The following is a 26,384-nucleotide window of genomic DNA, read 5'->3' as shown; positions in this document are numbered from 1 at the left end:
CTAGCAGATCTCAGTCCAGCACAGACTCAGCAGCAAAGTATACAGGCAGAGGAGCAAAAGTAGTTAGTTGGTATCATCCACTCAAACATGTTGCTAGAGAGCCTCCACTCCACTACAGCAACAACTACAAGCATCAGTTCAGTGCCAGACTATTAGGTAGGTACCATGCTGCACTTGATGTTATGAGGCACTAGGGACCAAGAATGAGAGGGGTGTCCCAACAACAGTTCAGTTTTGGGTTTTTCCATTCTCTATAATAGGTGTCTCGGATCAAAAATTACTAGCTTGGTGTCTAAGTAGAAGGTTTAGTGGCATTGGCACTCACAAAAAGCAAGGTTACCAGTATGCAGATAATGCCATTAGTGACTCATAAAATTAAATATTCAATTATTTGATACCATTAGCTGAGGCAGGTATTGGATTATAAAGTGCCATATCAGTAATCTAACTGGTCATTTCAACTGCTCTCTTGGGCAAAAGAACACAACATGTCATAGACAGCAAGCTCAACATGAAGGCACAAATCAACACAGTGAGTGCCTCCTGCTTCCATATCCTTTGCATGCTACGAAAGGTCTTCAGGTGGCTGTCACAGAACACCAGAAGGACCATCCTGCAGCCATTCATTGCACGCAGGCTTGAATACGGCAACACACTCTACACTGGAATCTACAAGCAACTCCTAAACAGAATTCAGAACTCCAGCGCAAGGCGCATACTCAACCTCCCCCTCCGCACCCACATCACATCTCACCTCAAGGGCTTCACTAGCTCCGCGTTCACAATTGCTACCTATTAAAACTTCTCTTGCACACATACAAAGTCTTACACAACACTGGACCACTATACCTGAACAGCCGGATATGTGTCCACCAGCATGCCTGACACTTATGCTCTGCCTCAAACTCACTCACACACACCCTGCATTCACAAAATCAGAGCAGGAGGCAGCTCAGTCTTCTACATCACACCAAAACATGGAACAACAACCCTTAACACATCAAAGCCTCCTGTTCATTTCTTAAGTTCTGAAAGATACTGAAGACCTGGCTCTTCGTATAGCTTCACGGGGATAACATGCCTACACACCGGCTCAAGCACCTGTATACCCTCATGGGAGATTTGAGCACCAGACAAATTGCCATAACATAGCAAGTACAGTTATCCTCCAAGTAGACATGGAGCATTGCAGTGAGGATGGGGGCTGTTGTTAGCACAGGTGACAACATCATTACAAGAGCTGTTCATTTCTCATATTTTAATGGGGAGAAAGTGGCAGCTGCTGAAAGTGAGGGTGCTTTCAGGCTTAGCAGTAGCACTATACAAAAGGTTAGTAGAGCCAGTCGCACCAGAAACCAGAGTAGTGAGGGGGAAGTGGCTACAACAGCTCCACCTGTGAAGTTGCAGTGTTGGAAGAGGAATTAATGTGTGTCTATTATATTTTTTTGATATAGTTTAATTTAAGTGCATGCCAGGACAGGCAATTATTTTTCATTTAATGAGGTGCCACTGATTAAAGGAAACATTGGCTATAACTACAATCTGTATAAACGTGTCACTGATTTATTATATGTGGAGGTCCTGATGAGTGCAAGAACATTTTATTTGACTACCGCTGGACAGAGTACCACAAACAAAATATAACTGCCTGAGGAAGGCTTAGTTTCATAGCCCGTAATGCATTGCACTATGAAGTTTATTTGAACTCAGATAGTAGTGCAAAATATCAGAGGACACTAGACCTAGGAGCAACAGTGCAAACAAGATATTTAATACATACACTTCCCTTTCTTTAAAATAGTCGGTTGTGCTGTCTGTACAACGTGCTCTTTGCTCTGCAGCTATGACTTCACTGAGACCCAGAATTGGATGAGGGTTGCTAGACATTACTGGCACAGGCTTTCCAGTTCCAATTGTGTAAGATTAAGCAGCAGGTTAAGATTGCACATGAGGGTTCTGGAGTCGGCTGCAGTTTCTTAGCACTCCTGACCAGACATATGAATCTTACTTTGAGAAGTCCAAATGTACTGTACACAACTTCATGAGTTTATGTGTGCACCCCCAAGCAAAGTATGGACTTTAAGTCACAATGTTAGTAGCAGGAATGACATACTTACAGTCACCTACAACAATAATATATTATGCAATGTTTAAATCGATGGAGAAGGGTGTTTGAAAAGACTATGCAGGCCTTTTTCTATGTAGCATAGCATTAAGCAATGTATAGAATTACTTAGACAGGGCACTCTGAAACCCTCCTTTTGCAGCTACCCTGATAACTATTTGAATTAAGGAGGTGCATGGGCATAGGACCTGCGCAAGTGTTGGTATAGTCTGACTTCCATGGGTATCTCTCCTTAATCCCGGGTCATTTGCCTGCATAACCTCAAATGTGATGCTCATGCTTATTATGTGCTTGATAAGTATTTCCCCTGCTGGCTGTTCAGGAGAGTGATTCTGACCCTGGGTATTCATACCTGCCACCTCCTTTGCTGCACTTCCAAAAATCTCTTCTCCCCACACAATAGCATAAAGAGTAGACATTTTGGTAAAATGCAAGTGCATTGCTGGTCGCTTTTTCACTTTACTTCAACTCCTGCTTCCACTTGAAGGTACCTTGCAAGTGCAAAATATTGTTTTGCGAACTACTGCAAACCATATAAAATGTCAATCAATCAATCAACTGCATTTGTATAGCGCAGCACTGCCACCCCTATGCATATCTGTGCACTGAAGTTGCTGTGTCTTTGTCAAAGAGCCAGGTCTTGAGCTTCTTTCTGAAGTCTGCCAGGTAGGGGGCTGTGCAGAGATGGAGAGGCAGGTCGTTCTAGCTCTTGCCAGCAATGTAGAAGGAACAGACTCAGCTACTGATTGCGGGTGGTGTGGGTGAGGGCCAGTGAGGAGGAGTGCAGGTGTTTGGTAGGTAGAGGGAATTTCAGTTGATGGTTAATATAGGGTGGCCCTTGATCGTGTATAGTTTTGTAGGCATAAGTTGATCTTGAACTGGCATTTCTCCTGGATGGGGAGCCAGTGGAGGTTTCTGAGGTAGGGAGTAATGTGGGTTCATTTGGCAAGGTCCAGGATGAGTCTGGCTGCGACGTTCTGTATGGCCTGTGAAGAGCTGTGTGGGGATGCCATTGTAGAGGGCGTTGCCGTATTCGAGACGACTGGTGTCGAGGGCCTGAGTGACGTTTGGTATTGACTGGGATCCATCTGAAAATAATCCTGCAGAGCATGCTACTGGTGTGAAAGCAGGAAGTGGAGACTGCGTTGATTTGTCTTTTTATGGTCAGTTCGCTGTTGAGGATGATACCTAGGTTATGTGCATGGTTGGTCGGTGCAGGTGTTGATCCGAGTTCTGCTGGCCAGCAGCTGTGATCCTATATGAAGGTGCTCTTCTTGAAGATCAGTACTTCTGTCTTGTCAGAGTTGAGTTTAAGGAAGTTGTCTCTCTTTCAGTTTGCAACGTTGACCATTGCATTGCAGAAGATGTTTTTGGTTCTGGAGGACCCTTTGGGAGCGAGAGGACTAGATGAGTGTCATTTGAATAGGAAATTATGTTGATGCCTTGGGATCTGATGATGTCTGGGAAACAGCCTTTACATCGAATGTGCTACAATGCATTCCATTACAACGCGGTCATTACAACGACTGCGTTGTTACAACATGAGCCCTTACCCCGCATGTCGTTTCAACGACTTGCTGTAGGGGGCACACTGATGTTGGATTTATAATCCAACACCTTCCCTGCTGTTGCACAAACTGGAGTAGAAATAGTAAATAATACTATTCCTAAATCCAGTGCACCCCCTACAGCAAGTGGTTGTAACGACTTGCGATATAATGGTTCGTGTTGAAACAACGTGGTCGTTGAATGACCGTGTTGTAATGGAATGCGTCAAAAATGCATTTGTTATAATGATACATATTCGATGTCTGCAAGGGACGTCATGTAGGTATTCAACAAGTTGGGGCTGAGGGATGCTCCTTAGGGTATGGCGCATATGATGTCCTTGGGTTTGGAGGTGAAAGGAGGCAGTCAGTTTCTCTGCGTGAATCCTGTGAGGAAGGAGGCAATCCACTTGAGGGAATTTTGCTGTATGCTGATCCTGCGGAGTCTGCTGAAGAGGGTGTGGTGGGAGAAAGTGTTGAACGTGGCAGAGAGGTCGAGGAGGACCAGGTCCGCAGTTTCTCCCTGGTCAAGGAGGATTCATATGTCATCTGTGGCAGCAATCAGTGTGGTCTGAGTGCTGTGGTTGGCCCAAAAACCTCATTTAGAGATGTCAAGAAGGTCATTTTGTTGCAGGTATTTGGTGAGCTGTTGGTTGATGACCTTTTCGAGAACCTTGGCCAGGTAGGGGAGTAGGGAGATTGATTGCTCATTTTTACATTTGGTGGGGTTGGCTGATGGCTTCTTTAGGAGGGGTCTGACTTCTACGTGTTTCCATCTGTCTGGGAACGGTGCTGAGGAGATGGATGTGTTGAGGATACTGGTGAGTTCCATGCTGATGGGGCTCGATCTGAGGTTGAAAAGACAGTGGGGGCATGGATCAGATGGCACCACGGAGCGGATGGATACTAGGGGTGGGCGGAATTTGCATAATCGCGTTACGCAAATCTCCACGAAACGGTAAAAAATCTCTGCGAACACGCAGAAATTCCGCGAACACGTGGAATTTCTTGTTTGCAATGCTTTTTTCCTGTTCGCAATCGCTGTTTGCGTGCTCAGGGGAAATATCTCGCGAACACGCATTTTGAGAACGCAAAAAGGCAAAACATTTCGCGAAGTTGCGGAACGCAGAATTTTGGGCAATTTCGCGTTCTCCGCGGAAGGCGAAATTACCCAAATCCCTCAAATTCCGCGAGCGCAGCGGAATTTACCTCCCAGGCCTAATGGATACCATGATGGTCACTGGTCTGGGCGGTGACCGGAGACTAGGTGGTGATCCTATGGATAGTGCTTACTGGAAGGTCAGGGTTGCTGAGGTTGAGAGCGGTGGATTGTGATGTACCTAAAAATCCACAATACTCCTTCTCAGGGGTCTTACCAATAAGTAATCCATTCAAAAGCAGCAAAGAAATCAACAGAGAATCTGAAATATGAAAAGACATCTTTATTACAATTAATTGTGAGGCTACGTCGCCCAGTCACACCTAAAGCAACTGAATGAGGCAGCCTGCCTGAATGGTCTCTGCACAGACCTTTTATACAATTTATTATGCCCTAGGCACACATTTTCTCTTTGAAGTACATTTTTGTTGGTCACTCCCAGGACGTGCACACAAAGCACTGTATGATGACAAACCCACTTTCAAGATAAGTCCAGGCCATAAACAATGTCCACATAATGCGTACATTCTCTAGCTGACAAGGCCGGATAAACACAAAACAGTAAGATCACAGCCCATGTCATAAATAGCTCGTGGAGGCAGGAACAGGAACAGATGGAAGTAAGATAGGCACGTTTGTGTGTAGTAAATCTTTACAATGTCCTGTGCTCTGATCTATAATCTTGATCAGCTAAAGGGCTGGAACTGGCTTGGCAAGGTTAGCCTCAAGCAACAGGGTCAGCTTTCGTCAGGTCATGCAGAAGTCAGCACAAACCCATGCTAAGGTTATGTCCTTAAATACTTGTTCCTCCACGGTGAGAGCCTACTGTAAGGGCAATGCACAAAATGGCTGCTATTCACAAGATGGAACCCGAGGGTTCAAAACAAAACCTTCAAATACACAGTGAATCCATTGGTGTAACATGACGAAAACACTCGCACTTGCTGAACTCACTGTTTACGGTCTGCTGTTACCAAATTCATAACAGAATCATGATATTTAAAACACAGGTTCAGAATTTTCAGTACCACAGACCATCCTGTTGCCCTTACATAGGCAATAACCTATACTCATGCTAATCTGAGTCCAGGTCTATATTCATCACTAACTGGTGTTGGTGTAAAAGCTGAACGAATAAATTATTGACAAACTCCAATCTTCTAGCAGACTAGTGTTCAGGCAGAGGGTGAAAAAAATGCGAGGAAACAGTAGGAGGAGGTATGGGCTGTGTAGTGTGTACAAATGATACTCGAAAGGTGAATAAAGCATAGCCTATTAAAACATCATTATACTACACAACATAAAAATGCATATTATTAAAAATCGTTTTTTCGCCATCACAGTGCATATTCTGATTTCAAAGTTCGTTGGTCTGGCAGGTCTCTCCATCTTGGGAAACTCCATCCTCTAGATTGCTGCCCGCGGCGGGAGGTTGATTCTGCTAAGGGGTGCTTCTGTCAGTCCAGGGCAACTCCCTTAGACCAACCAGAACCGTTGACCTAAACTTCTTCGGCTGCACCCCAAAGACTCTGAGCAGCCGCGACCCTAGCAGCAGAACCGGATGGCGGTTCCAAAATCAAAAATGATCAAGTTTCTTGGATGAGAGAGCTGCACAATAAAAAGTAAAAAGAAAATTTAATTTGTCCATAGTCATAGTTCTTGGCCTACAAATCCGCTTCCATTGTTTTCTTCCGCGTTGCGCCTCTTCAATTCAGGCTTTTTCATGAGAAAAAAAGTACTGTTTAGTTGGAGTGCCCTCCTGGCAGACACCCACAGCTCACTTGAAAGTCTCAATGTCTCAAAACAATGCACCAGTGTCTCTTCTTTGTGGCAGACACTACACATGATGTGCTCTTCATTGATCAAGGGCACAAAGCATCTTGTGCAGATCCAAGCACTACTGAGAAACAACCTTTCAAGATCAGCAGCACTTTTAGACTCCAACACTCATTATTCAGTGTCAGAGGACGCTCAAACTTCTCTCCCATGGACGCCAGAATGTAGTGCCTTTTTCCAAACGTGGATCTTTGGGTGCACTGCCTTTCCGCTGGAGCAAAGCAAAAGAGGTGTGTGTATGGCCAAAACTCAGGCCAAGAGCTCAAGGGACTGTACACTGACAGAGGTTTCCAGCACATAACAGGTACAAAGCTCAAACACACAGAAGCTCCCATTCTGTGGCAAACAAAGAACCAGCTCCTCTTTTTTCTCTGCAACGCCTTCCAATGAAGCAAATGCCTTGCTTGGGAGGTACCATTGATGTCACACGGATTGATTGCTGTCCAGCCTCGCGACCACCTTGTTGCAGAAATTGTAGAGCCAAGAAATCTGTCATTCATCTGTAGCGGTCACAGATGGGGAGTGGGCTTAGTCTCGATCACAGGTCTGCAGGGTATCACTCTTCCTTTGACTCTGGAAGATCCAGCAGAACCTAGTGATATAGGAAATGTAACACAATTGTTAGTTTCCCTCAAATCAAGCACAAAAACAGTTCATGGGTTTTAACAAGGGGACTGCAAGCAAGTGGCCTGCAATCTGCAAGGGAGTGGCAATAGGCCTTAGGAATCTAAATGGATGTCCTCACACAGTGGCATTGTCTAATGGGGTAAATACATATTTTCCTCAATGATTAAGCCTAGGTGTTCCTAAATTCCTTGTCTAAAACATCTTAAATAGAGAAATGACATAATACAGATTATCAAGGACATGAAGAAAAGTCCCTTTAAAAAAATGTGCATCAGGTGCACTATGCAATACAACGGCTAATGATCAAAATGTGCAGACAAAAAGATAAGCACTCGAAAGTCCTGGTATTTGCATGATTAGAACACATCTGATCCCACCAAAAATTAAAGCAGCAGGAACAAAAGGAAACTGAAAAATTAAAATAGGCATTGAAAATTTGTCATGTTCAAAAGGTAAACTTAAGATATCTCCTATTGAGATGGAAAACTTGTCTTACTATAATATTGGGTCAGTTAACCAGCCTATCACTACCCCGACAGTCAGTCTGAAAGAAATTGAAGTAGGCCTAAGGAAAATTCTTTAAAACTAGTCTGGTAATACAAAAGGAAATTATACATAACATGGGGGGTCCCTGATACATCACTGCTGTCTAGAAGTGTGCACATAAACAATACACCCATAATAAATGGGCTGACTGGTGAAAGGAATATGGGAAAGTGAAATGGAACTAGGACACAACTAAAATCCCCAATAACTAAGCATAATGCGACATTGGTCAGGGGAGAAGCAACAAAAGAAAAATCTATAGGAAGAACAAGAGTTTGCTTGGGTGCCTCAGGCATGTGACACAGCACCAAGAGTATGGGGGATACACAAAAGACCAAAGTTACACAAATTCTAACTCTACTGCTGGCAACTACACCATATACGGTAATCCTGACTAATGTTCCTGTTCTCTCTTCAGGGAGAGAAAAATTAAACTTGGTTTGCTTTCAAGGGACAAAGCCATATGCTATTTGGGAAACAAAGCATGATTAAGTAATGCAATATAGAAATTAGGTCACCTTGAGTCACAGATCTATAATTCCATCCTTAGGTCCAATCAAGGATACATAACAATTTAGGGCTGCCTATTCCTTTAAGGGAATGTGCAGTAAGTGACTGACATCAGGTGATACACTTTGAACCTGTATATCTTTTTAGTTCTCTTCAATATCAATATAGCCAAATTTAGGCATGCACTGGTAAAAATGCTGCCTGTCTTCCTTACAGTATGAAAACCATATCTGTGAAATTTATCATTATACCAAATCCATCCAACTCTTGTGCAACGATACGTATTGTCATACGGATCCCTTCACAACACAGGAGAACTTGTAATAGTAACAACATATAACAAAACATACATAAAATAAAAAAATGCACATGTCAAGCCATCAGATATACTTGCTGTATATCAAGCAGCACAGACAAAACAATAACATGTGAATAAGCGGTAACACACAGCAACATGGCACATGTACTTTATGCACTATAAACCTGCGGCCCAAAACCCAACATTTGGGCCTGTCTAAATTTGTCAGGTCTAAAATCCTAACTCTCCTTTTGACAGTAGATCACCAGGCAGTGTGAGTCTGCTGTCAGATATAACTTTGCTGTCTCTTTTCTAACATACAGGACCAACTAAAATATTTCACGATAGGGCCAAATACACAAACGAAAACATGAACATTTTTTTTCAAAGAAATTACGCAAAAACACATCTCTTTTCAATTAACCAAACTCACGTGTCTTGTCTGCCTTAGAACAATCCATGAATAATCTGTTGGCAGAAGCAGAAAAATACACAACACAAAAAAACATTGTAACATACACAAAAATAAATTTTCGTTACTTAACTGTTACTCTTTTGTCAGTTCACCTCGCAACATCATGCCACCTTATTTTTACCGTTCTAAAAGAAATGGTTATACTGACACTCCATATTAATTTGGCACCTATAATGTGCACTGAAAAATAATACCTAATGAGCAAATCGTTTTTTTTACTTAGGCCTGTAGCCTTCAAAATTTTGGAAAAGGGCTGCATCCTATTTTTTATCTAAGACTTGATGCAACACTTCGTTTTCTGTAAAATAAACACAGCTAGCAAACATTATTTTCCTTAGCGTGGAGACACAGATTTATCAGTTCTGTACAGCATTTAACACGATGTTTGGGACCTTCAGAGAAACCCCTATTTATTTTCCCTTTTAAATTAAGTTCTTTCATTTTATTGATGTTCTCACAGAGAAACCAGAAACCTCACCTCTAGAGGCCCGTTCAGCAAGGTCATTCTGCATTCCTCAGAGGCAAAGTCCTAATTAAAGATTCACAAATGTCAACATGACAGCCTTCTCCATTGTTTACAGGGCAACTAAAAGATAACATCTCAGCAGCGCACTCGAGCCAGCCTCTGCAATTCTCCCGGCCCCCGGCCTCTGCCACATTGAAGCTGTCAAAGCCAGAAGGCTCTAACCTACAATAATTCACTCTATGTTGAAAAATAATTTCTCTTTTTTTTAGGCGCCAAAATTATCTCTATTCCCAGATCATTAAACTACATTCACTGTCAATGTTTCTCAAAACCTAAAGACACACAGACCAGTTTTTTAGAGTAAATGCTGTTGCAATCCTATGGTACACACTTCATCAGTCTTAAATAAGCAAACTTTCCGTAGGCCTAGCTGAAGCTAGAACCTTCAACCCTGATATTAAAACAAGCCTTTGTACTGGCACATTAACCCACTGAATGATAAGAAGGCACAACCTGCAAGTATATATATCAAAACCTAAATGTATGCATTTGCTTAAGCCTGAGACACTTTAAAAAGTACTCTGAATGAAAGCAAAATGCAGTTTAAACAGTGCTTTTATTCAAAATCGACTTTCATATTTTGGGCATTAAAAAATGAATATCCTACAATTTTCTTGCATAATATGCATTACTAGAATGTCTATTACATAACCCATGAGTCAGGCATTTGAAAATAATAACTTATACTTTATAAAAATGAGTTTGCTTGCGCCTATGCCAAGGGGAAATTATACACACGAATACTTGTAATTTTAGTGATGCAACATAACTTAAATCAAATTTTAATGCTAGGAGGTCATAGTATGAGTGTTAAGCTTTATAAATATTAAAAAACGATTTTTGTAGCACTTATTTTTAATAATTATTTTTCATAATTAATAATTTTTGTCTTCTAAAAAATACTAATTATTCCTTTTTGTGATTGTTCTACATATAAGAGTCCGCTGCATCCCTTGCCTATCATTTAGATGCAGTAACTCACAAACCTAAGCGCATATGCCTAACTTAAAACGCGTCACAATCCTGCGTCACATTTTTGCGCCACATTTATTTAAAAGGACGGTTATGCAAAATTCCACCCGTGTTTAACTGAAAAAGTGCTGGCTGAATGAACATTCCAATCAAATAAACTGCAGCTGAAAGGTTTGCCTGTGAACATCCAATACAGTGCATCTAAGGAAAATGCTGTAAATGTATTTATTTTTGCAAAAATAGGTAATTTCGTTTTTGTTTGGGGCCTTATTCATATCTATTGAATGTGACCCACACACACACACATTGAGCTCATTTCAAACATAAACAGAAAGTGTTGAAACATTCAGGACACACAATACAGCGCTTTCATAAATTGCGCAAACGCTTTGTACATACCGAAGTTACACTAATGAGAAAAACCACATAAACATTTAAACACACATTTAAACCCACAAATCAACACTCAGGACGAAAACAGGACAGTCCAGACTGTACGTAGCTGTAAGTCATATTTACAAGAAACACTTCTCAATAGTGTTCCAAAAGACTGCAGAAACAGCTCAACAGACCACCGTATGTGCAGGAAACCAAAAATACACTCAATTCACTAGCTGTAGCTGGCAGAACACCAAAAATCGTTCTGCATATCTCCATTCATAAAATTGCACAGAGCAAAGGATCCTTGTTTTGTATCATGTCATATTTTAATTCCCTGGGGATACAAAATCACCAAGGAAGAAATATGTTAGTAAACCGGCTAATCCAAACGTATACAAAGTTGGCCAACACAAACCTTCAAATTTGCTAAGATCAGGCATTTTATAGCTCACTAATCTAGCTTCAAACTCCAAGGGGTTATCTCTATCGATACACTTGTAAATATACAAGACCCTTGGTTATTAAAAATTGCAATCTTCAAATAATACTAAGGACTAAACAAACCAAGCAAAGAACCACAGAACAAAGGACTGGGAGCGACCCACTTATACTTCAACTAAAGCAGATGGAGAAAAAAAAATCCCTTCTTTACCTGCCTACACAAATTGCAATTCGCATATACAAACCTATACAAACCTTGTCCAAATTCTAACTGCCAAGTTCTAACTGCACTAACAGTCTCTCTTCTTAGAAAACGTACGCCAAAAATGTTCCTCAGTCAGGAGTGGCATCTTTTGGAAAGTTTAAGTCAGAAATATCAAAAATATACTGGGCCGCAGAGACAAAGAATCCCCCAGAACCTCTGTGCACAGAGTACCTCATTTAGTAGATTTCTGTCTTTCCTTCCCCAGTAGATTTCTGTCCTCTGACAAGATTACTCCTCCAGATAGTCACTTCTTGATGAGGCCCACCGTTAGTTGCGCCATCTGATGTACCTAAAAATCCACAATACTCCTTCTCAGGGGTCTTACCAATAAGTAATCCATTCAAAAGCAGCAAAGAAATCAACAGAGAATCTGAAATATGAAAAGACATCTTTATTACAAATAATTGTGAGGCTACATCGCCCAGTCACACCTAAAGCACCTGAATGAGGCAGCCTGCCTGAATGGTCTCTGCACAGACCTTTTATACAATGTATTATTCCCTAGGCACACATTTTCTCTTTGAAGTACATTATTGTTGGTCACTCCCAGGACGTGCACACAAAGCACTGTATGATGACAAACCCACTTTCAAGATAAGTCCAGGCCATAAACAATGTCCACATAATGCGTACATTCTCTAGCTGACAAGGCCGGATAAACCCAAAGCAGTAAGATCACAGCCCATGTCATAAATAGCTCGTGGAGGCAGGAACAGGAACAGATGGAAGTAAGATAGGCACGTTTGTGTGTAGTAAATCTTTACAATGTCCTGTGCTCTGATCTATAATCTTGATCAGCTAAAGGGCAGGAACTGGCTTGGCAAGGTTAGCCTCAAGCAACAGGGTCAGCTTTCGTCAGGTCATGCAGAAGTCAGCACAAACCCATGCTAAGGTTATGTCCTTAAATACTTGTTCTGCCATGGTGAGAGCCTACTGAAAGGGCAATGCACAAAATGGCTGCTATTCACAAGATGGAACCCGAGGGTTCAAAACAAAACCTTCAAATACACAGTGAATCCATTGGTGTAACATGACGAAAACACTTGCACTTTGTGAACTCACTGTTTATGGTCTGCTGTTGCCAAATTCATAACAGAATCATGATATTTAAAACACAGGTTCAGAATTTTCAGTACCACAATTGGGATCAAAGGTATTGTAGATGTGGCAATTCTGCTTTGGAAGTAGATGGAAAGGATGTAACAGAGTTCTTGGGAGCGGTGGAAGGAGTTCTCTGTGGCTGCTGGGTTGGAGAATTCCTTGACTATTTTGAAGGGTTCTTTTGTGTGGTTGGCACCTGTATCAATGCAGGCTGTGATGGTTACTTTCTTGGCTTCTTTGATATGCCAGTCGTAGTTGCTGAGAGCTGCTTTATGAGTGATTTTGTTGGATGGGTTCCTAGTGGTTTGCTAGTGTTTCTCAAGTTGGTAGCAGGAGCGTTTGATGGTTGTAAGCTCTGGGGTGTACCAACTGGCTTGCTTAGAGTCTGTGCTGGTTTTGATTGGTTTCACCTGGGCGACAGTGTCAGCACAGTTGGTGATCCATGCGGATCCATGCGGATAATTGCTGTATGACCTGGTACAAGTCTGATGAGCCTTTGGGTTGGGTGATTCTGAGGGCCGGTGTCCAGTGTGCCTCATTTATTCTGCTCCAGTTGCAGTGGGAAGAGTTGTGATGCTTGGAGTTAGTGTGCTGGGAGTCAGAGATGGTGAAGTTAATGATGGCATGCTCTGTCCAGGCGACTTCTGTAACGTGGGTGAATTTGATTCTGTCACTGGAGGTGAAAATGAAGTTGAGTGTGTGCATCTTCAGGGTGACTAGCAAAGCAGGAATTTATTATAGAATCACCCACCTCCTGTGTAGCAATGAATTTCTTAAAATATGTTGCCCAACTAAGTTTTCCAGTGTGACACTAAATAAAGATGTCCATCAAATCATAGAAATGGCTTAAAATGCTTCTTTTCATTATGCGGCAGTGACTAAAAGGATAGTACTATTTAGTCCCCACACCTCTCAAATATATGGTACTTGTACATTGAATTGACCCCATCATGTACACAAACCAAAGTGGCATGCACAATTTTCTGCCCTTTTTTCACTCATTACTCGGTTTCCTATACAAGAAGCTAATTTAATACCAGCAGAATTCAATGTATAATTTTGTATTGAAATGTATAATACAATGTTTTTATGTACAACCATCTCAGTTTGAATAACAGACAAACATTTCTGTGTTTTGTTAAATGCTGCCATCTGGTGGATTTTAATGAATGATTAATAACTTAAAGGTTCACACCAACTGATTTGGAAATGGTAATGACATTTACAAAGTGGGCTATATGCTAATAAGTCACATTGTAACTTGTTTCCGCAGGGATTGCAAAACAACTTGCCTAATGAATATTCATTAGGCAGATTACAATTTGTCACCTTGCACATTTCATGATGGAGGCCTGCAAGGGAACAGCTACAGTAAAAAGAGTGTTTCCTGTTTGGAAAGATATGGAGAGAAACAAGTAATATTTGGCTGGACCACTGCTAATCATGCTGAAGCCAGTCAACATGATTCCTGTGAGAAATTGGATTGCTGAATGACTGGTGTGTGAGCCCTGGTCTAGCAACAGCTACAATCCCATGCAGGGTGAACAACAAAAACTCACTAAAGTAGCCTGTGCTTAACCCTCGGTAGAGTAGAGTCTTGCGAATTAACAATGACGGAACCTTTTTGCCCTTTGATGAACTCCGCAGAGCTGTGACATAATGAAAAGAGCGTATTGCAGTGAAGGTTGCTTTAGAATGTTGAGTTCGCATTTACACGCAAAAGAATAAAGACGTGCATTACTAAACTCCATATGTGGTGTAGTCATTGGCAGGTACCCCAGCTTCGAAGACACTACAAACAGCAATGAAATAGGGGACAAATAACCCAAAGATTGACAGTGTTCTCTCAGAGAGTTTGTCATTGTCCAAGCAAGTTGCACGTGCTTGCCATATGTGTTATCGTCGAAGTACGGAATCAGCGATGAATGCATGTGAAGTCAAAGTGCGATTCCAGTCACTGTGAAGCACTTGAAGGTTAAATTATTTTCAGACAATCTCTATGCCGTTGGTCGACAACCGGTTGGTCAGACCATACATAAAGGTACCACACTACTACGCAACATAGCCCCAAACCAAGTACTGAGAAAAAACAAGGTGATTACAAGTGCTGTCAATCAGAGATCAACCTTGTGTCAAAATGTAAAAAGCGAATTTGACACAAGAAACAGTTGTCTGCTTACCAGAAGTAATTAAAGAGAGTCTTCATACTACAGCACTAGTCACAGCAGCCCAAGGAGAAGGGCCTGGGCTTGTGCTCACTGAGCTGTCCATACATGAGAAGGTGAGCCGCTAAAGCTGCTGAGTGGGGATCTGAGCAACTCCACAGATCTTTGAAGAGTGAAAGTCAGTAAAGAGTCTGGAATAGTGGCAGGTTGTTGTTACGATGCGGACTAAGAAAAAAAAACATTTTTACAGCTATCACCAAGAATGATCCAGAGGCTAGTAAATCATTGGATCTCAAAGAGAAGGAGCTAGAAACAGTGAGCAAAAAAACTGCAATGTCCCACCTTATGAAGTTCCACACTGGTGTACCGTGCTGCCGCTTTTTTAAAACATCACTCATCATTTAATATTGCCAAAAAGCAAAATATTGGCGATTGATAGACTACGTGATTAGAGACATTTGAATTTTTAATTGATGCACTTGAAAAGACTGTTGACAAAAAGATTATGAAATACCTCAAAATCTTGCTGCTGATGGCATAAAAGAAGTCATGAATAAAATACCATGAACTGAAGAAGAAATCACATATCGCCAGAAAAAATAAACCTTGAATCTCATGTTCAATCCCATGCCAAATGTTTACTATGAAATATATATTTTCTGTTAGGAACAACAGAAAATTGGCAAAACAATTGATACATTTATAGAGAGACTTAACACACTCATCAAACACTGTAAATTCAATTAATTTAAAGATGATGAGGCCTTACAGTCATTGATGGATGCTTGTCCAATTCAGTCAGACAGCGAATGCTGAGAGAAACTTAGAGTCAGGAATGAGTGTTCATGGTGGCTGCTAGAGCTGAAGAACACACCAATCGCCAAGCTGTAGATAGGGAGGCCAGAGGTGCCCAGAATAAATTAGTCATGAGTGTGATGAGCAAGTCAGAGAAAAAAGACTGGAGGACACAAGATGATGTCTACACATAAAGAGAAGTTATGTTTTAGATGTGAATTTTCATTTCCACATGAAAACAAATGTCCGGCAATTGGACAGACATGTAAGGGCTGTGGGAAGGAGAACCATTTTGTGATGGTGTGCAAAGCAAAGGGAAAAACAATTGCGTCATGGCATAAAAACAAAATTGGCGCTGGAATGTTCCAGAAGCAATGTTCGACTTGCACCAAGAAGGCCCAGTGGAGGCCTCAGGTGCAACAAATCGATATTGAATGAAGTTGATTGTCATCTAAATCATCATCAAACAGTTCATCCATATCAGTATCAAGGGAAAGTGAAGAATATGTTTCTGCCATGTCGATGTTTACTGCAGAAAAGCATGTGCATGTTGGACATGACAAAGCACTAAAGCTGTTCAAACATTGCCTGAAAATTACACTGAAAGTAAATGGTTCTTTGATACCTTTCATCATCGATAGTGATGCGTCCAAAAACATTATGCCTGAGGAGAAATATAATTAATTGCATCCCTTACCACCACTTATGCTGTCAAAAATTAAAGTGTATACATGGGCTGCATCGAGAGTCGAGACCCTTAAAAAGTCAAGCTTCGGGGGCGTGTCCAAGATGGTGGCGCAAACAGGCGCGGGTCCCGAGGGCTCCCCGTCCCGCCACCTCTTAATGCTGATTAATAGCACAGTGTCCCCCCTAGGGTCACTATCGGCGTTCGGGAGGGCTTCTGAGGCACAGGGGACGCGGCGACACATGACACCGGACGCTCGAGCGCCATCACGGGAAGGAAGTTTGCTGACCCGGGCCGCATGGTAGCTGCTGGAAGCGACCACTCAGACGCAGGGGCGTCCCGACACGGACACCCGAGCTCACCCGTCAGCACACACGGCGCTGGGGGCACGGGGCCCACGAGAGGGTGCGTCCTGCTGGTCCAGACCGGGAGTGACGAGCCCCCCCCCCTTGGCGGCCGAGGCTGTGAGATCGCCGCGAGGGCTAGCCCGCGGAGGCCGGCCCCCGCGGAGAAGACAGACTGCCGCCGGCGAGGAGGTGAGGAGCAGCGAGAGCGTCAGCGTCAGAGAGGAGGCCCCGGACCCTGAGACCAGCGCCATATCGAGCCTGCAGCGCGAGTGGGCCGGTGGGAGCGAGCCGGAGGGGACGGAAAGCGGCACCCAAGTAGGTGAACTCGCAGTGGCCATAAGACCTCCTACCCACCATCCGCAGACCCAGGCAGCGTAAGGGCCCTGGAGACTGAAACCCCGCCCTCCGCAGGAGCGCTAGGCCGGATAGGCGCCATTTTGGGGAGCAATTTCGGACCGGCCCGAGGGAGTATCCAGAGGGTCCACCAGCCTTGCCAGCGCAGAGGCCACACTGGTATTGGGCCCACTGGGTGCAGAAAAGCGGCTATCTAGCAGTGGCAAAGAAAGAGGCGCCAACAAGATGCACGGGGCTGTGCAACGACTACAGTGACACGCTTTGGCCCGCATAGCAGAGGTCTTCAGACATGCGGCTAGGCCCCGGGCACTGCTCCTGGCACGGCCACACACAGGGGAGTCCGCGGAAAGGCCCGGAGTAGGGTGGCGACGGGGCCCACAAGTTCATTGCCAGAAGCTGTGCTCGTAATCAGCTCCAGCCCATACCAGGGGCCAGGACACGAAGGGCAGCATCATTGGAGGGAGCAGGCCGGAGACGAGAAAGGAGCACTATGGCGGGCCAACGGAAGAAGGGGGAACGTACACTCCCCGAGATGCTCAATAAGGGACAAACGAAAAACGATAAAGGGACGTCATCGCCAGAGATCACAAAACCACGCTCTGGTTCCACTGGGGAAGAAGTACCGATTACTAAGTCCTTCTTGGAATCGCTGTTCAACTCCCTAAGAGACGATTTCAAAACACTAAAGCAAGAAGTAGCCGGTGAGGTCCGGGAGATCAGACTGGAGGTGGATGGCTTGGAGAGAGGGTGGTTGCTATCAAAGAGGCTGATCAGGCCAGAACGGAGGAGATCGAACAATTACAACAAGAGGTCATACGTCTGAAGGAGCAGCAGGTGGACCTACAGGCACATGCCGAGGACTTGGAAAACCGGTCCGGCCGAAACAAAATACGGGTCCGGGGGGTCACTCTCAAGGAAGAGGGGGCGGACATCACAGGCTATCTGCAGGATCTTTTCCGTGACGTACTGGGGGAACCATCGGACTTTGCAGTCAGGATTGACAGGGCGCACAGAGTGGGGCTCCCGAGATGCTCACCTGCCTCCCCCCAGACATCCTGGCTTTCCTGCCTGACTTCCCGCTCAAAGAAAGAATCCTCAGGGAGGCTAGGAGGAAGCAGCCTATTCAATTCCGAAACCACACAGTCGACCTATACCAGGACCTTTCGGCCATCACTCTGCAGAAGCGGAAAGCATTTAAGGTGACCACGGACTTTCTGCGGAAAGAGGGGATTCCATACTCCTGGGGTCACCCGTTCCGGTTCATTTTTAAGTGGAACAGGGCCCTGCAACAGCTACGATCACTCCAGGACACTTGCACACTACTGGGAATAGAGCAGCCAGAGGATCTGTCACCGACGCATTCATCGAGGGGGCAACACGGAGGAGGCTGGCAGAGAGTCAGTCGCAGGCGATCCCCCGAGCTACACTCGAAACCTGAGGCCCACGTCATCTCGCAGGAGAGGGCCACTGCCATACGGGAGGTGGCCAAAGAAACGTCACCCTCTGAATAAGTAATTAACGCTGGGGGACTGCGCAGCACGTTTGCATTCTAGGCATGTGGAGGTGCGAGCGGGGGGCCACGGAGGCCGCCACCGGGACTTGCCCCATCAGGTACCAACACCACAGCCCTGCGATGGACCGGCAGGACTGGGACAATGATTTCACTAAGTTGGGGTGTTAGGAAAGTTGGGTGTGGGGGGGTTCCGGTTGGGGTTGGGGGCAGCAGGCGGGGCTTAGTGGTGGTAGCAGGGGGTTGGTAACTCACAGCAACGATCAGACTTTGTGGTCTTCGCTTACATGGAAGTTCTGTGGAGGGGGGGATTGGAGGGGGGTGGGTCGCACGGAGGGAGGATTGTCATGTTTGGGCAGACCCAGGATACAATTGGAGGTTGGGGTAGGACGGATGATGAGAGGGTCAGTCACTAGATTTGGTTGGGATGGGCACCCCCTGAAGAGCAGCGTCTTGGGATCTGTCACTGATGGCACTTACTATAGGGACATGGAATGTTAAAGGGCTGAATTCTCCCCAGAAGCGCCAAAAGATTTAGAAATATATCACTGACCACCAGTTAGATATAGTCGGCCTCCAAGAGACCCATTTGACTAAATCAGAAGACTCACGCCTTAAGCACAAACAGTTTTCACTTGTTTATAGGTCTTCTGCCACCACGTAGCAGAGAGGAGTGGCCCTTATGTTCCACTCGGCCTTGCACTTTCAGCCTATGGGGGTGCAGATTAACAAAGAGAGGGGTCATGGTGAAGGGCCTTTTGCGGGGCAGACTATGTACCTTTATCGTATTGTATGCTCCTAACACTGGCCAGAGTGGGTTCCTCTAAGTCCCCTTGGGGAAAATCACAAACTTTGCTGAGGGGCCATTGATTGTTATGGGGGACTTCAACTTGGTGTGGCAGAAAGACCTAGATAGTACTCACTCACAGCGATCTGACACTGGCTCATTTTCCTCGGATACGCAACGGACGATTCTAGACATGGGCCTTTTTGATGCGTGGCGGTCCCTGTACCCCCAATCCAGAGACTACACATTCTTCTCCCACGTTCATCGCTCGTATTCCCGGCTTGACTACTTCCTGAGCCAGTCTCTCTGAGGTGATCTCCTCGAGGCTCAGATCTTCCCACTGTCCGTTTCTGATCATAGCCTGCTAGCGGTGTGCCTTCATTGGGGCGTGGGAGGTAAGACCAACCCTAGATGGTATTTCCCGGCATCCCTGGTTCGGGACAAAACCTCCTGTGTCACTCTGAGGGGGGCTATCAATGAGTTTTTTGCTCTTAACAACCCGGGGGACACTTCAGTCTTCACCACATGGGACGTCTTCAAAGCGTACTTTCGAGGGCACTGCTTAGCCCTGAACGCGGCCCTTAATAAACAGCGAGGCCATGAAAGGGAGCAATTAGAGGAGGAACTATCCACTCTAGAGAAAACGCACAAGGCGAACCCCTCCAGACAAGCACTACGTCAGCTAACGGCAGTTAGAGGTAAACTTCGGGAACATTACAATAACAGGGCAGAATAGACTCTGCTAAAATTACGACGTCTTTCTTACTCCCAGGGTAGCAAGGTAGGGAAGCATCTCGCCAGACAGCTATGGGACAAAAGGGAACGGGAGTATATTAGGGGGAATCCAGGAAAACTCAGGGGGACCTGACGCACAAGGATGAGATCAAGGCGGAGCTCTTCGGTGCCTTCTACAGGAACCTCTATTCGGGTGACACTCTTGATTCCTCCGCACAAAGAGAGTATCTGCAGACTTTATCGCTACCCCAGGTATCAGCGGAGTAGAATGAGATGCTCTCTGCTCCCTTCACTAGAGAAGAAGTGCTGGCTGCCATTAAGGCCTTGAAACCCCATAAGGCCCCGGGAACGGATGGGTATACGGCCATTTTCTATAAGACCTTCGCCACTGAACTCAGCCCATACCTAGTTTGGTTGTTCAACAGTATGGCGGACGAGGGCGAGACCTCAGGAACGATGGTTGAAGCCCTGATATCCATCATACCCAAACCCGGGAAGGACCCTAGCAGGTGTGCCTCCTATAGGCCAATTGCCCTCCTGAATCTAGATGCAAAACTATACTCCTCCATAATTGCACAACGGCTCAATGACCTGATGCCGGCACTCATCCATCCGGACCAATCAGGGTTCAATAAAGGGCGCCAGACCCAAGACAATATGAGGCGGGTGAAACATATGAGCAAAAAGGCCAATTAGTTTAAAATCCCGGTGGTTCTGGTGGGGCTTGATGCCAAGAAGGCGTTTGATAGGGTGGACTGGGGTTTTGTATTCCAGACAATTTTTGACTATGATTCGGGTGAACTACCTCTCCCCAGGTCCAGCGTAGCGGTGAATGGGTACCAGTCTTCTTTTTTTTTAACACTCGTGGGGCACCAGGCAGGGATGTCCCCTATTGCCTCTTCTTTTTGCCCTAAGCATAGAACCTTTGGCGCTGGCGGTGAGAGCCAACTCCGACATCCGAGGCCTACCCTTCACTGGAGAGACGCATAAGATCACTCTCTTCACGGACGCTGTCCCTTTCTCCCTCTCTGAACTGGCCTACTCTCTCCAACATGTGCAGGCAGAACTGGAGCGCTTCAAAGCTGTAGCGGGGTTCAAAATCAACCACAACAAATCTTACGTTCTTAACCTCACTCTCCCTCATCTTAAGTCCTCCGTCTCAAGGCGATTACACCTCTCCCATGGGCCGGACCCTCTATTTAGTATCTGGGGATCCATTTGACTTCCACACTGGGGAAACTCTACTCGGCCAATTTCCCCCCGCTCTTAGCTAAGATACAGGCCTACCTTGTCCGTTGGAAGCCAATGTTTATATCATGGCTGGGAAGGATCCATGCCGTCAAAATGTCCCTTCTTCCCAAACTGTTGTACTTGTTCCAAGCCCTTCCCATCAAACTCGACGGGGAATTTTTCCGGCGAGTGAAATCTATGATGCTACGCTTTATTTGGCAAAGGGGACGAGCACGCTTTTCCTTTGTTATTTTGCGCAGACCAAAGAAGGAGGGGGCGTGGGGCTTCCCGACATTCAATTGTACTATAAAGCAGCACAACTCCGAATAATGGTAGAAAGGACGCAACAGGAGTCAGAAAAATACTGGCTACATATGGATCGGAGCGTTGCAGGGAGGACGATCTGGGACTTGGTATGAAGGGCAACAGGCCCAAGAATGTTTATATCAGCACCCCCACCTGCACTACTTTGATGGTTTGGGACTCGGTTTCCAAGGACGATAGGTGGTCTACCTTTCCCTCCCCCTTTACGCCACTACATTTCAATCCTTCCTTTCCCCCAGCATTGACCGAGGGAGGCTGCCTGGCATTAACACACCTCTTCCACAACTTTGACCCGCTTACATTTGATAGCTGTAGGAGGGACTATGGGGTTCAGGATAATGAACTCTATCATCACGCTCAATTTCTTCACTGGGCGCTATCCCCTCAGGTGAGAGATGCAGCTACACGGCCCCTCACGAAGTTCGAGGCCTTTCTTACCAAGACCTCCTCCATGAAGGGTGCCATCACTTTCATATATGGGTTCCTACTTTCCACTGCGATTTCCCCTAGACCTCGATACATGTCCATGTGGGAGGGAGTCCCTCAACAAGACATCACCGACGTGGAATGGACACATTTATGGTCAGATATAGCAAAGTTTAACCACTCCATGGAACTTAGAGAGGAGCACATGAAAACCTTGATGGATTGGTATCTACACCCCGCCAAGTTAAGACAGATATTCCCTGGTACCTCTGATAGATGTTGGAGGGGATGTGGGCTACTAGGGGACTTTTGGTACATCTGGTGGAACTGCCCCGTTATCCGTCCGTTCTGGGAGGAAATTCTTGCCCAAATTAAAGAAATGTTCGGTTACCCCATCCCTACCTCGATGGACACTACCCTACTAGGTCTCCGTGATCCCAGTCTCGAACATCAGACTAAGGCAGACAAAAAGATTTTGTGGCTCTGCAATGGAGCGGCCAAGCTCACCCTAGCTGCGGCGTGGAAAAGGAAGGAGGCACCGGCTACCTCCCTTTGGCACACACCCCTGTGGAAGCTACTGAGTTTAGAGCGGATGGCTGACATCTTCTGGGATGATTTTAAGAACTTTGAATTCCGCTGGGGCCCATTGGTCGCTTTTCTCTCCAAGGGTCTTCCATCTGCATTGTGTCCTGCTAGTGTTAGAGCCCTCCACCTCTTCCAACTGTGATTCCCTGAAACTACGCGTACTTGACCTCTGTCTTCTGTAAGTTGCTACCACCACTGGGGAGGGGGGTGGGTTTTGGGGAGTGAGGGGGTTTTGTATTCTGTTGTTATTTGTGAGTTATTCCTTCTTTTCGTTTCCTCTACGACAATGCCTGCAAGGGAGCTTGCTTGTGGAAGCTATCCGATTGACTTATCGCAATGCGTGTGCTGTGGGCGTGTGCTGAGGGCGTGTGCGGGGCGCGGGATTAAGGAACAAAAAAAAAGAGCGTTGTGCCCAATATTTCATCGTTTTTTTCTTCCCAGGTTCTGTACATTCCAGCTCCGGGTGTCCACCCTGCTCCCTTTACATACCCCTGCACCCCAAAATCATAACCCACCCTTACTCCTTAAAAAACCCCAGCACCCTTAAACACTAACCCATCTTAACCCTATAAATATACCTTGTACCCCAAAACCCAAACCTATCCCTAAACCTAAAAATACCCGTATACCTCAAAACCCAAACCTACCCCTGAAGCCTAAAAATACTCCTGTACCCCAAAACCCAAACCTTGCCTGAACCCTAAAAATACCCCTGTACCCCAAAACCCAAACCTACCCCTGAACCCTAAAATACCCCTGAACCCCAAAACCCAAACCTAGCCCTGAACCCTTAAAATACCCCTGTACCCCAAAACCCAAACCTAGCCCTGAACCCTAAAAATACCCGTGTACCCCAAAACCCAAACCTAGCTCTGAACCCTTAAAATACCCCTTTACCCCAAAACCCAAACCTACCCCTGACCCTAAAAATACCCCTATACCCCCAAACCCGAAACTAGCCCTGAACCCTAAAAATACCCCTGTACCCCAAAACCCATACCTATCCAAAACCCCTAAAACTACCCCTGTACCCCATAACCCAAAACTATATCTGAACCCTTAAAATACCCAAACACCCCAAAACATATACCTCAGTACCCCAAAACATATGCCCCTATACCCATGCTTACCTAATCCAAACATAAAAAAATGCTTTTACCATTCATGCATTTACAACGAATTTCGTTGTAAATGTATGAGTGGTAAAAGCATATAAAATGTAATGCCATGCGATATAATGGCATTGTGGAGTCATGGTACTTTCGTAAAGAAAGTATGTGGAGTGATGGTATGCGGAAAGAAAGTTGCGGAATAATGGGTGTTTACCCTCCCCCGGTAAGTACATTGGTGGCACTATGGCCCACATCTCCAGCAACATACTCATAGTTTTTCACCACCGATTTGAAAAATGCACAGGTCTCTCTCATTGATGGCCAGCACTGACATACACTTTTAGACACACCTCCCGCCACAAGTTCTAGAATTGCGAACTTTAGAGCTGGGGAGCAACGTTCGGATCTCGGCATCAGCTCAACATACTGTTATTCCAGGCAAATCCCTTTGACTCTCCGTGCCTACCACAAATGAATGTGTTCTTCTGTAATGTAAATTGTACTCATGCCATGTTGTCGAGGTCGCGCTATATAATATTGCAAGGAAAAATAAAGTAGGGAAACTCGAGTTCACACACTACTGAACGCGCACTCTTAAGTGCATCAGCAGTGCACTGTGAATCGGAGCGTTTCACAGGCCTGTCACAGATAAGAAATGCTATCAAAACGAAATCCTACAAAACAATATACTACTGACCGGCAGCAATTCATACCCGGACAACGTCGGGACGGGCGGCTAGTGTGTTTATATAATAAGACTCATCAGTACAGTCAAACTAAAACTTGGTCAGTATTGCTACCCAGAATAAGTATATTAGTACTTCTAAATGCTAATCAGTATGGTGACTAAACTCTTCTGTTGAATGCTCTTTGTTCCTCTAGTGATTTAATGCTATATAAAAAGAGTCACTTGTAATATTGACATTATTTGAGGAAGAAATTCCAACTGGAGGCAGTGGATATTCTTGATTACTTTTATTCTATATCTCTCAATGACTATATGGTAATTGAGGATCTGGAGTATTGTAATACACCCTCGCCATTTGCGTATTGAGTACTTCAAGTAGTTGTACATTCTTTCTCTCTGAAAAAACTCAGATAGAAAGTTCCAATTAGTGGTAGCAAATCCATATGGATCCTTTGTGCTTCCTATCTAAACTTTTATATGGAGCAACTTGAAGAACTAGTCAAGGATCCCTTCCTTAATCAATGAAATAATGAACTCCTAATTACCTCTCAATCTGTCCTTGTTAAGCGCTGTTGGGAGGTTGGGACTTGAGTTTGTGTTACACGTACTGGATACCTCAGTTCCTTTTGATATGCACTGACTGTCATTGGGCATCCTGATAACTGTTTATTTATTTTTTAAAGTCTTTATTGTGAATGGAACATGTTTACTTGAAAAATAAAATTATTATCTCCAGGGATATATGTGTTTTGTGCGGGGTGGGCAATGACAGGTGATTAATAACGGAATAATTGATATCCGTTTTGTATATTATTAATTGTACCTTAATCTTGAGGAATTTCTTCCAGTGATTTCAAGGAAAGCCTCAGCAGTCCCTTTTTTTCTTTAAGTTACACAGGAAAACCAGCCCCCAAGACTCCCTTAATGTATATCTGTTGGGGAAGAATGTTGTGTGTGTTCCCTGCGTGGAACTCGGAAACGAACAGGGAGAAAGCGGGTATCGGGAATTAATTTGAACTTTGCCTGCTTTGGTGCATGTTTTTAATATAATCTTAAGAGTAACTCAAGGAAAATATTATTACTTTGTAAAAGCATTTCCAATATTATTATTTTAACCTATATTCACACGACACAAGGCCCACAGAGGCAACAAGTGGAATACGCACACAAGGTCCTCGTAGCGTTTTCATACCAATGAAATCCCTACACAGCGGGAAAATAGAAGATTTCGCACGAGTACCCCATGTATGAAAACACTGAGCCGAAACACTGAGGTGATGCTCTAGACATCTCCCGCATACGGGGTTCCTCACAGAACAACAAAACAAACGAACTGATGCATGACTCACCCCATCCCCGCGTTGTTAAAGAATGCGCGTGCAAGACATTGTTTTAATGCCACGTACCCAAGATACTTTATCTATGTCAATTGTTACACGCACATGCAGCTAACACCACATAAACCCGAGATAATGCCACAAGATAGAGTAATGCTATTCAAATTAAACAGCTACAAAGCACAGATAAATATATGTGATCATAAAAAGCACTCGCGAGTATTGTAAATGCATTTCAATGTATTTCTTCGTTTCATGGAAATAATGTAACAACAATGACTTGCAATTTTAAAACACAAACTTTTCCATGTCTATCACCACTTCACATGTTGCCCTGGCAACTCACCTGACCTCTTTGTGGTTCCTCTGTACTGATATAAAAATGCTAATTTCTTTGGTGAACTCAGATTTAGTGAACAAGCCGGACTTGTCCGTCGAAACGTGTCTGGTCGTTTTGGAATAAAACATAATCTTTGATCATTATCCCACGGAGTC

Source organism: Lissotriton vulgaris, chromosome 3_2 (assembly GCF_964263255.1).
Source record: "Lissotriton vulgaris chromosome 3_2, aLisVul1.2, whole genome shotgun sequence".
Classification (NCBI taxonomy): domain Eukaryota; kingdom Metazoa; phylum Chordata; class Amphibia; order Caudata; family Salamandridae; genus Lissotriton; species Lissotriton vulgaris.
The sequence above is the reverse complement of the archived record's forward strand: the minus strand, read 5'-3'. Positions refer to the sequence as shown.